The sequence below is a fragment of the Rhinopithecus bieti genome, unplaced genomic scaffold (assembly GCF_001698545.2).
Source record: "Rhinopithecus bieti isolate Rb0 unplaced genomic scaffold, ASM169854v2 scaffold_47225, whole genome shotgun sequence".
Lineage (NCBI taxonomy): Eukaryota > Metazoa > Chordata > Mammalia > Primates > Cercopithecidae > Rhinopithecus > Rhinopithecus bieti.
Genome location: NW_016819796.1, coordinates 654,992 through 668,545, shown reverse-complemented (window position 1 = coordinate 668,545; position 13,554 = coordinate 654,992).

Below are 13,554 nucleotides of genomic sequence, written 5' to 3'. Positions count from 1 at the left end.
CTCACAATAAAGGGATGCAGGATTATTTACCAAGCAAATGAAAAGTAAAATAAAACAGGAGTTGCAATCCTAATCTCTGATAAAATGTACTTTAAACCAACAGATCAATGAGACAGAATATTAATAAGGGTATTCAGGACTTGAACTCAGTTCTGGACCAAGTGGATCTAAGAGACATCTACAGAGCTCTCCACTCCAAATCAACAGAATATACATTCTTCTCATCACCTCATTGCACTTATTCTAAAACTGACCACATAATTGGAAGTAAAACACTCAGCAAATGCAAAAGAACAGAAATCATAACAGTCTCTCAAACCACAGTGCAATCAAATTAGAACTCAGGATTAAGAAACTCATGAAAACCACACAACTACATGGAAACTGAACAACCTGCTCCTGAATGACTACTGGGTAAATAATGAAATGAAGGCAGAAATAAAGATATTATTTGAAACCAGTGAGAACGAAGACACAACACACCAGAATCTCTGGGACCCATTTAAAGCAGTGAATAGAGGGAAATTTATAGCACTAAATGCCCAAAAGAGAAAGGAGGAAAGATCTAAAATTGACACCCTAACATCAAAATTACAAGAACTAGAGAAGCAACAGCAAACAAATGCAAAACCTAGCAGAAGACAAGAAATAACTAGGATCAGTGCAGAACTGAAGGAGATAGAGGTATGAAAAACCCTTCAAAAAATCAATGAATCCAGGATCTGGTTTTTGAAATGATCAACAAAATAGATAGAACACTAGCCAGACTAATAAAGAAAAAAAGAGAGAAGAATCAAATATACACAAAAAAATGATATAGGGAATATCACCACTGATCCCACAGAAATACAAACTACCATCAGAGAATACCATAAACAACTCTATGCAAATAAACTGAAAAATCTAGTAGAAATGGATAAATTCATGGACACATACACCCTCCCAAGTCTAAACAAGGAAGAAGTTGAATCCAATAATAAGTTCTGAAATTGAGGCAGTAATTAATAGCCTACCAATCAAAAAAAGTCGAGGACCTGATGAATTCACAGCCGAATTCTACCAGGGGTAGAAAGAGAAGCTGGTACCATTCCTTCTGAAACTAATCCAAATAATAGGAAAAGAGGGAATCCTCCCTAACTCATTTCATGAGGACAATATCATCCTGATACAAAAACTGGCAGAGACACAACAAAAAAAGAAAATTTCAGGTCAATATCCCTGATGAACATCAATGCAAAAATTCTCAATAATATACTGTCAAACCAAATCCAGCAACACATCAAAAAGCTTGCCAACCACGATCAAGTTGGCTTTATCCCTGGGATGCAAGGCAGGTTCAACATATGCATATCGATAAACATAATCCATCACATAAAGAGAACTAATGACAAAAACTACATGATTTCCTCAATAGATGCAGAAAAGGCCTTTGACAAAATTCAACACCCCTTCATGCTAAAAACTCTCAATAAACGAGGTATCAGTGGACCATATCTCAAAATAATAAGAGCTGTTTATGACAAACCCACAGCCAACATCATACTGAATGGGCAAAAACTGGAAGCATTCCCTTTCAAAACCAGCACATGACAAGAATGCCCTCTCTCATCACTCCTATTCAACATAGTATTGGAAGTTCTGGTCAGGGCAATTAGGCAAGAGAAAGAAATACGGGGTATTCAAATAGGAAGAGAGGAAATCAAATTGTCTCTGTTTGCAGATGACATGACTGTATATTTAGAAAACTCCATCGCCTCAGCCCCAAATCTCCTTAAGCTGATAAGCAACTTTAGCAAAGTCTCAGAATACAAAATCAATGTGCAAAAATCACAAGCATTCTTACACACCAATAGCAGACAAACAGAGAGACAAATAATGAGTGAATTCCTATTCACAATTGCTACAAAGAGAATAAAATGCCTAGGAATACAACTTACAAGGGATGCAAAGGACCTCTTCAAGGAGAACTACAAACCACTGCTCAAAGAAATAAGAGAGGACACAGACAAATGGAAAAACGTTCCATAATCATGGATAAGAAGAATCAATATCATGAAAATGGCCATACTGCCCAAAATAATGTATAGATTCAATGCTATCCCCATCAAGATATCACTGACTTTCTTCACAAAATTGGAAAAAACTACTTTATACTTCATATGGAACCAAAAAAGAGCTCCCATAGCCAAGACAATCCTGGGCAAGAAGAACAAAGCTGGAGGCATCACGCTACCTGACTTCAAACTATACTACAAGGCTACAGTAACCAAAACAGCATGGTGCTGGTACGAAAACAGATATATAGAACAATGGAACAGAACAGAGGCCTCAGAAACAGCACCACACATCTACAATTATCTGATCTTTGACAAACCTGACACAAACAAGCAATGGGAAAAGATTCTTCATTTGATAAATTGTGTTGGGAAAACTGGCTAGCCATATGTAGAAAACTAAAACTAGACCCCTTCCTTACACTTTATACAAAAATCAGCTCAAGATGGATCAATGACTTAAACCTAAGACCTAGGACTATAAAAATCCTAGAAGAAAACCTGGGCAATATCATTCAGGACATAGGCATGGTCAAAGACTTCATGTCTAAAACACCAAAAGCAATGACAACAAAAGCCAGAATTGACAAATGGGATCTAAGTAAACTAAAGAGCTTCTGCACAGCAAAAGAAACTATCACCAGAATGAACAGGCAACCTACAGAATGGGAGAAAATTTGTGCAATCTATCCACCTAACAAAGGGCTAATATCCAGAATCTACAAAGAACTTAAACAAATTTACAAGAAAAAAATGAACAACCTCATCAAAAAGTGGGCAAAGGATATGAACAGACACTTCTCACAAGAAGACATTTATACAACCAATAGACATATGAAAAAATGCTCATTATCACTGTCATTAGAGAAATGCAAATCAAAACCACTATGAGATGGCATCTGACACCAGTTAGAATGACGATCACTAAAAAGTCAGGAAACAACAGAGGCTGGGGAGGATGTGGAGAAATAGGGATGCTTTTACACTATTGGTGGGAGTGTAAATTAGTTCAACCATTGTGGAAGAAAGTGTGGCAATTCCTCAAGGATCTAAAACTAGAAATATCATTTGACCCAGCAATCCCATTACTGGGTATATATGCAAAGGATTATAAATCATTCTACTATTAAGACACATGCACGCGTATGTTTATTGCAGCACCATTCACAATAGCAAAGAATTGGAATCAACCCAAATGTCCATCAATAATAGACTGGATAAAGAAAATGTGGCACATATGCACCATGGAATACTATGCAGCCATAAAAATGATGAGTTCATGTCCTTCGGAGGGACATGAATGAAGCTGGAAACCACCTTGCCCAGCAAACTATCACGGTAACAGAAAGCCAAACAGCACATGTTCTCACTCATAAGTGGGAGTTGGAAATGAGAACACATGGACGTAGGAAGGGGAACATCACACACCAGGGTCTGTAGGGGGTTGGGGGACTAGGGGAGGGATAACATTAAGAGAAATATCTAATGTAGGTGACAGGTTGATGAGTGCAGCAAACCACCATGGCACGTGTATACCTATGTAACAAAACTGCACGTTCTGCACATGTAGCCAGAACTTAAAGTATAAATAATAATACTAACAATAAAATAAAATAAAAGCGGAAGTTTCTGTGAACAAGCTCTCTTTTTGCCTGCCACCATTCCCATAAAATGTGACTTGCTCCTTCTTGCCTTCCACCATGATTGTGAGGCCTCCTCAGCCATGTGGAACTGCAAGTCCATTAAAACTCTTTCTTTTGTAAATTGCCCAGTTTCAAGTATGTGTTTATCAGCAGCATAAAAAACAGACTAATACACTGCTCCCATGATTCAATTACCTCCCACTGGGTCCCTTCCATGACATGGGGTTTATGGGAACTACAATTCAAGATGAGATTTGGGTGGGGTCACAGCGAAACCATGTCATACCTGTATTATATACCCTCTCCTGCAATCAAACTTTTGTCATGAAAAACCTTTAAATAATTGTATGACACACAATAACCCTAGAGAGAAATATTGTACTTGTTCTTATTTTCTTCTCATTTTTAAGACTCCCAAGGCTATTTAGATTCCATAATAAACTTGTATGTTAGCCATTTTACAAGAGAGAAAGTTGGCAAATACCATGCCACTCTTTACTATGCCACTTTTCATTTGTTAAACTAATCATTTAAAATAAGCCTTCCCTGCTAAGCATTGTTTCTGTGGATTCTGTAGGTAGTATGTTGACCTTCCAGCACAATTTATACATCTTTAAAATGTTCTGATTAGCTTGTATTTCCATACTTGGGGGTGTGGAGGGCTTTCTAAGACTCCCTGAATCATATACAAAAGAAAATGTGGAACATTTACTATGAACCCTTCAAGAAAATTCTGTGCTCCTGCATCCTGTGAACTCCCTTTCACATAATATTTCACTGTTTATTATTTCATTGAACACTTTAACTATTTAACAAATTTGGTTATTACTTAATGACTAACCAAAATAAAGCCTAGTACATTCACACACTAAGGTTCACACAACTCGTTTTTGTGTTTGCTTGTTGTTTACTCTTTTACATTAGCTTAGTTTTGGTTTCACCCAACATAAAACTCACATCTCTTCTCCAGAGCAACCTCTATTCTTCTCTCTATTGGTCAGCAACCTAGAATATAATCAATTCGGAGTTTATCATGGAATTCTTGCCCCAGTAATCTTCCATCCTTGCTAAGACATTTTAGTTCATTTGTACACAAAAGAAGCCGTCTCAGAGCTTCACGGGTTGACAGACCAGCCAGAATATCAATGAGGAATATGTACATCCATGAATACTAGCATACATAAATTATACAAAAGTACTAGTAAACATAGGTCAAATAGGCAAAATCACTTTTAGTTCTAGAGATTAAGAACACACAGTCTAGAATTGAAAGGCTTCAACTCGAATCTTGAGTGTGCTCTTGATTGTATGACAGCAGCTTCTGCACCTCTTTCATAATCCCATTCAGAATCTATATTCTGAGCCATGATTGCCCTCCTTGAGGTTTATCACTTGACAGCCTCCATCCCACATCCCTTGATATAGCATCCTGGGCTTGGCACAGACTTTATGTCATTCCTCTACTTATAGATTTAGAATGACTTTCTATTGTCCATTTTTGCAAACCAAATCCTTCCACACAAGTCAGAGGATTTTTGTATTAGTAATTAAGGAAAAGCTTTAAGTCACTGTCAAAAGTGTCAGTCAGGGATGTGGCAGCTGAAATGAAGCTGGGTGCAGTGCTGACATTGCTTATGATTTGTGAAATGTTGCAACAGCCACGAACCACAGATGACAGAAAGATGACAGTGGAATTTTGTGGACTAATAGACTTTATCGATCAAGGAAAGTAGTTACAAAGATGAATGTAAAAATCATAAACACCATCCAAATGTGCTATTACTTATATAGGGTTGAATATAATAAGGTAATTATTCATTCATTGAAACAAACACCTGCCCCACAATATCTTTATAAATGTATTCTTCAGAAAATAATTTTGAAGAGAAGGTCTTCGTAATGTACTCTTTAGTCAAATCGTGAACTTTGTTAGAGATGTATCTAAGAGTGAATGGAGTTATGTTGCTGTATGGTATAATATTTTGAAGGCGTGTGGACTCTGATAGCCATAATATGAAACAAAATGGAATGTAAATAAGAATAAAAGTAAGAAGTAAATTTAAAGTAGGTTTAACTATCTTATTTACATGTTCAGTTTTCACTTTCTTATCTTTTTTTTTTTTTTTTTACTGAAAATTAACCTTGCCTAAAGATGTAAATGTGAGAATGTCACACATAGTAAAGAAACTATATCATTGCAAGGATATCCTGATAATGAATAAAAAGTATGGAATCATAAATTTATTTTGGGGTAAAACTACAAATCTTAAGAGTATTGGATAAGGGGGCTCACAGATGAGCTATATTATTTTGAAAGTTTCATGTTCCTCATTTTTTTGTCATTAGAAATCTTTATGTAGAGCTATAACTGGAAATATAATTTCATGTCTCGTTTAAATCGTGAATTCATTTTGCACATACATTAAACTGACAAAAAATCATATTCTATTTGATACTCATGCTAGACCTCAAATAGAGAATATTCTTAAAACACGAAGTGATGAAGCATAAAATAACACCATTATGTTCCTTAAAAGCACAGAATCACATTTGAGATATATTATTCCTAAGTTCAGCACTGATGCTGGTATCACATTTTCTTTACCAACTGTGAATAGCAGTTTCAGAAATTTGATATTTTCAAGGGATATTTGAACTCTCTGACACTTCATTCATTGAAATATTATTGCTCATATTTCTATCATGATTGTCGAAGTGAAACATGATACCCATTTTTTCTCTGAGAAAATTTCATTGTTCCTGTTTGCAATGATATAAGATATGTAAGTTGAGTTCTTATTGTGACTTCTTGGTACTATAAAATTTGGGGCTCAGTCTTATCAAATTCTGTTGCATATTTCTGATAATCAAACAAAAGAGAAAGCCAGCATATTTTTGTTAGGGGGATCTTTACAATGATTAAACACATGGTAGTTTTGATAAATTTATCAATATCTAACATCTTAATATATTGTGAAGGAAGCATTTATTATCTCAAAGCTTTGATTTTGAGATATTATTGTTCAAGATGTTTTTGTGCCACTTGGTCTTGTGACAAAAGAATATAATAAACAATAGCAAAAATAAGAGACAAGGCCAGGTGCAGTGTCTCACACTTGTAATCCCAGCACTTTGGGAGACCAAAGTCGGGGGATTGCTTGAGCCCAGGAGAAATCAGCCCAGGCAACATTGTGAGACTCTATCTCTGCAAAACATAAAAAAATTAGCCAGGCATCGTGGCATGTGCCTGTAGTCCCAGCTCCTCAGAAGGCTGAGGTGGGAGAATTGACTTGAGCCTGGCAGGTTGAAGCTGCAGTGAGCTGTGATCATACCACTGCACTCTAGACTTGATGACAGAGCAAGATTCTGTCTCAAAAAGAAAAAAAAAGAGAGACAAAGAGTGAAGTTTCATCATGAAAATAATTATACATAGACGATGATGATAAAATTATAATTTACATACACATGTGACAACAATTGAATCGAAAATTTTGAAACTTTTAAATGATGATAAAAGTCATTTGTTACGGCTAGATACTGTTCTCTAATAATCACCTTATGGTTTTAAGTTTATACTTCAACTTATCTTTTCATTTCTTTGCATAATAAAATAATCATTTAAATTCTTAGACAAAATATAAATAAAACAAAAGTACATAAATGCAGCACTTTACTTAAATATTTCTCCCCCTTTCTAAACCAAATATTCATCTAATAGTTAATTTTACAATTATGGGTTTGTTTTTTTCTGAGACAGAGTCTTGCTCTGTCTCCTAGGCTGGTGCACTGGCGCCGTCTCCGCTCACTGTAAGCTTTGCCTTCCGGGTTCACGCCATTCTCCTGTCTCAGCCTCTTGAGTAGCTGGGACTACAGGCGCCCGCCACCACGCCTGGCTAATTTTTTGTATTTTCAGTAGAGACAGGGTTTCACTGTGTTAGCCAGGATGGTCTCAATCTCCTGACCTCTTGATCCACCCGCCTCAGCCTCCCAAAGTGCTAGGATTACAGGCGTGAGCCACCGTGCCCAGCCAATTGTGAGTATGTATTATATTTGATGAACAAAATAATCAGATTTTAAAAATTAATACATTTATTAGAATTAAATAGAAATTGTATATATTTATCATATACAATACAATGTTCTGAAATATTTATATGTTGAGGGATGAATAAATCAAATTAATTAATATGTATATATTATTTCACATACTTACCATTTTTGTGGTGAGAACACTTAAAATCCCTCTTATTTTTTTTTTTTTTTTTTTTGAGACAGGAGTCTCGCCCTCATTGATTTTTAACGGTAACACCATGTTGTTACAATAATCTCTAGAACTTTATTCCTCCTAGGTGAAAATTTTGTAATCTCTGACTAACATCTTCCAAACTCCTCCCCCCCAATCCCTGGTAAATCACCATAACTTCCTCTATTTTGAAGTAGTTCAACTTTGTTAGATTCCATATGCATTTGAATAATGTAGTATTTGTTTTTCTGTACCTGGGCTTATATTCGCTTGACATCATGTCCTCCAGGGTTCATTCAATACTGGTCAAAAATGATAGGATTCCTTCTTTGTATAAGGCTGACTAGTATTTCCATTTTGTATCATAGCATATTTTCTTTATCCTTTTATCATGGTTCAATGTTTGTCCCCCTCCAAATCTCTTGTTGGAAATGTTTATGACCTCCAGGCCGGGCGCAAGTGGACTCAAGCCTGTATAATCCCCAGCACTTTGGAGGCCGAGATGCGGATCACTGAGATCAGGAGATTGGATCATCCTGGCTAACACTGTTTGGAAACCCTGTTCTCTACTAAAAAATACAAAAAAAACTAGCGGCGAGGTGGGAGGACCTGTGTCCCAGCTACCGGGAGGCTGAGCAGGTGAGAATGCTGTGAACCCGGGAGGTGGAGCTTGCAGTGAGCTGAGATCCGGCCACTGCACTCCAGCCCACGGGCAACAGAGTGAGACTCCGTCTCAAAAAAAAAAAAAAAAAAAAAAAAAAAGAAATGGACCTCCAAAGTTGGAGGTGGGCCTAGTGGAAGTGGAAGGTGTTTTGTCATGGGGCAGATCCCTCATGAATAGGCTTGGTGTTGTCCTTGCAATAATAAGTGAGTTCTCACTCTATTAGTTCACATGAAGGTTGGTTGCTTAAAAGAGCCGGGCATCTTTCTTGCTCCCTCTCTCACCATGTGACACACCTGCTCCCCCTTCACCTTCTTACATAAGTAAGAACTTCCTAAGACCTCACCAGAAGCCAAGCAGATGCTGGTGCAGAACCATGATCCAAATAAACCTCTTTTCTTTATAAATTATCCAGTCTCAGGTCTTCCTTTATTGTACCGCAAAACAGACTACCACACCATTTATCTGTTGATGGACATTTCATTTAATTCCATGTCTTGACTGTTACAAATAACGTTGCAATGAACAGAAACTTAACTATTAATGGTTTAATTAAAAAGGAGTGTATTTTCCTGACATCACCGTGCAATTATTCATTTGTTGGTTCTCATGTCCAAATTCACCCTCTTTGTACCAGCTTCACAATAATAGATAATTTTTCTTAAACATTTCTCTTTTATACTGGGTACCCTCATAAACTTTATCAGCTGAAAGACATTGGAGGCACCCTGTGGAAGGAGGAGGTTCTTTCTCCCAGCTCTGGTGGCTGTACCGCCAGCAAGTGTGGCTAGCAGGGTCATCAGCTGGTACTCTGTCACAGAGAGATGCCCAGAGTGCCTAGAGAGCAACAGTCTTGCAGAACAACATGGCAATCGCCTTTGCACTTTGACATGGTGTGGCTGTGTCCTCACCCAAATCTCATCTTGACTTGTACCTCCCATAATTCCCAAGTGTTGTGGGAGGGACCTGGTCGTAGGTAATTGAATCATGGATGCAGGAATTTCCCATGCTGTTCTCGTGATAGTGAATAAGTCTCATAAGACCTGATCGTTTTATAAAGAAGAGTTCCCCTACACAAGCTCTTGCCTGCCACCATATAAGACATGACTTTTCTCCTCATTAGCCTTCCACCATGATTGTGAGGCCTCCCCAGGCAGGTGGAACTGTGAGTCCATTAAACCTTTTCCTTTATAAATTACCCAGTCTCAGGTATTTATTAGCAGCATGAGATCAGACTAATACACACTTGATGCAGACATCATGTGTCCCAGACCTCCTGTACTGTGTGCTCCTGGTGTCCTGCCTAGACTGGTGCCCCACACCCTCTGACTGCACAGCTCTCTCTCTAGGTTTATCCCCTGCAGCCTGTCCTAAAGAGAACACTGCCCGCTACATACCTCCTCTCCCCTCTCCACTGGCTCCTTTCCCTTCTGCACAATGGTGCATGTAGACACAGGCTCAGCAGTGCCCCAGAAACTGCTTCTCACTTGCCCAGCAGCTGCACACCAGCTCTGCTCTGTGCAAACCAGAAAAGTTATCTGCCATTCACTGGCCTGCAAATACAATTCCAAAGAAGTCAGAGCCCCAGCCTTGGTGGAGAAGGTCCATTCCAAACTTGTTCATCTTTGGATATGCTCCCTAAGCTGTAGGGTAGCATATCGTACCATTATTTTTTCTTAAACTATGGTAATTATTTAGATTAAATCTCTCCTATTTAAGTAACCATGTAGGTCATGACTGGACCCAAACTGTCACAACACCATGAAGCAAAGATTTAGGTAGAGTTGGTTAATTCAGTGCCTCTAGGACTTCAACAAATTCCTGCTGACAATGCAAGGGTAACATGGAGTGAAGAATGGAAGCTGGAAAATACAAACACTAACTATGTCCTCATGACCAGCTGCAGAAATGAAGACATTAGAGTTGTGCATATACCCTTTCATGCATAAGTATAAACATAACAATTACTATCTAATTTCTCATCTACACTATCCCAGCAATGTAATCACCAAGAAAAGGACTAAAGGAGTATAGGGCATGTGTATCCCCATTTTGCATCTCTCCCTTTTGGCGTAGGGAGGAGCATATCTTAGCTTGTATGAAGCATAGGTTTATCACTCTGGATGACAATGTTGTTCTTTTTAGGGCATGAATATTTAGCCTTGAGTAAGAGCGTGTGGAAGATTACGAATAGTTTCACACATTTCTCCCATCCCAGATTGCATACTTCTGTTCAATGGGACTTTGCCTCTCCTCCAAGTAATATATGGAATCTTGAATCTCAGCTGGCTCAGTGACTTAACAAAATGTAACTGATTGCTGCTCCATAACTTCTGAGACTAGGCCTTGAGAGAACATGCAGCCTCCAATTTCACTCTTTGGATTGTTGCTCTGAAAGGAAGTTAGTCTAAGCCTTCTGTGCCTGTGAGCTCGGGTGGAGGACTCAGTGTCATCTGTCACCTGCAGGTACCAACTGCCAGAAATGTGAGTGAGCCTACGTGTACCTTCCACTTGGATGTAGCTGCATCAGTAAACCCAGGTGAAACCAAGAGAGAAAGAGAGAACCCATCCAACCACACCACAGAATCCTGAGAAATAATAAGTCATTGTCAAGCCAAGGAGTTAGCAAGAACTAACTGAAACAAAGTGTGTGTGTGTCTGTCTGTGTGTGTGTGTGTGTGTGTGTTGACAAAGAAGTAGACTGTCTGTGCTGGGTCCTGTTCTCTATGGTTGATTTGGCATCATTGCTACCCCTTTCCACAGTCTCTGCCTTATTACACTCACTCTGGGAAAGTGCATTTCCCAAATCCCTGTCCCCTATGCTAGACATGCAATTCCAAAAATAAAAGCACTTCCTTGAAATTTGGAAATGAGAAGAGATGGGAAAATATATCTCTTTCATAATTGTATATTATTACCCATGACTGTATTATTATTTTATGTATATTATTAATCATAATTATATATTATTAATTTTATTCTATCTCCAATTTCAAAGCATCTCTGATTTTTATTCTTCAAGACAGATGCTTAGAATTTGGATTTCTGAATCACAGTTATGTATACTTCAAACAGGAACAGATACTGTCCACTTACTTGGAAAAACTAGCATTTTATATTAAAATTGGTATTATATGATAATGTTTTTTCTTAATTACACCAGTAATATATTTTGTCAACTCTTCCAACTGGGAAGAAATAGTATCTTAACGTTATAAGTTGCATTCCCCTGATTAGCCATGAAGTTGGGTATATTTTCACTCATGTATTGACAATCTGTATGTTTTCCTATAGATTGTGTATTCACACCCTTTGTCAAAATACATTTATTTTTATTTTTCTAGGAGCTACATGCAAATAATGACTATTGATTGTTTTAAGTGCTACAACAAATTTCTCTCAGGCTGTTTTGACATTTCTTAAAAACACAATTAAAGATACTGAAATTTCTCATGCCTATAATTACAACATTTTGGGAGGCTAAGGTGGGAGGATCACTTGAGGCCCAGAGTTTGAGACCAAGCTGGGCAGCAGAGCAAGACCCTGTTTTATCAAATAAGTAAATAAAAGAAAGGTATGAAATTTTCAGTTGATTCTTCATCATTAATTGTACCTGATTCTTCATGTATTTGTTTCATGATTCCTGGGGTTTTCCCCAACCATTCATCTTACTAAAATTCAATCTTCAAATAAAATTTAGTCATCTCTCTTTGCCCTTATTCATAGTTTTCCTTGATTATTCATTCCTCTGTTTAAAGAAAACTCTTCAAGCATTTACTGTGTAGCCAGTATGGTTCATTTTAACATCTGTCACCACATAAAATGTCTTTCCAACATTATTGGGCCATCTGGCTTAGTTAGGCATCGTCTGTTTGCTAGAACAGCGAGAAATTCAACCTTACTTAGGCAAAAATCAAGACCCATGATATGAATAAATGGATATGCCACATTTCCTAGTAAAATGAAATATACAAAGCCTTCAATAAGAGGAAAGGAACTTGGAATTATCTGTCTTTTTCATGGCACAATACTACTCAATTCTACAGGTCTCTGTATTTCTGTTCCCTTTGTCTTCTTTGAAATGCCAGAAATTCTCTATTTATTTGAAACTTTTCTTTGTCTAAAACAGCCACAAAATGAAACGCCCAGATCCTGAGTTTACACGAACATACACATTTCACTATAGCATCTGGGTAGTGTAAATCTTACCTGTCTATACTCTTTAGAGGTAGAATACCTGTATTCAAATCTCAGCTTTGCCACTGAAAATTCAGCAAACTATTTAACCTGTGACTCAGGACTGCTTTAATGAGAATTAAACAAGTTAACTGATGTTAAAAATTTTAAGAAGTATCTGCATACATAAATGTTCATTTTTCTTATAGAATCATTAATCCCTAACTTGTTATTTCTTTACTTCATTCCAAAATGCTAATGAGGCAAACTCGTTCAGAAGTGAGTATGTCAGCTTTTCTCTATTAGTCAGCTTTCGCAGCAGTAACAACTAGCCAAAATGCTTCAGTGGCTTATGAGAACAACTTCTATTTCCTGCTGAGAAGTGACAATGTGCTAGCAGCCCTTGCTCTCGGTGCCTCCTCCGCCACGGAGTTCACTCTGGCAGAGCTTGAGGAGCCCTTCAGCCCTCCAGGCACCGTGGGAGCCCCTCTCTGGGTTGGCTGAGGCCTCAGTCCGCTCCTTCTGCTTGTGGAGAGGTGTGGAGAGAAAGGCATGGACTGGAACTCAGGTTGTGCATGGCGCTCGTGGGCCAGCAAGAGTTCCAGGTGGGTGTGGGCTCTGTAGGCCCCGCACTTGCACTCCGGGCAGCCAGCTGGTGCCACAGTCCTGAGCATTGAGGGGCTTAGCACCTGGGCCAGCAGCTGCAGCGCCAGCAGTGCCAGCCTGCTGGCGCTGCACTGGAATTCTCGCTGGGCCTCAGCTGCCTCCCCTCGGGGC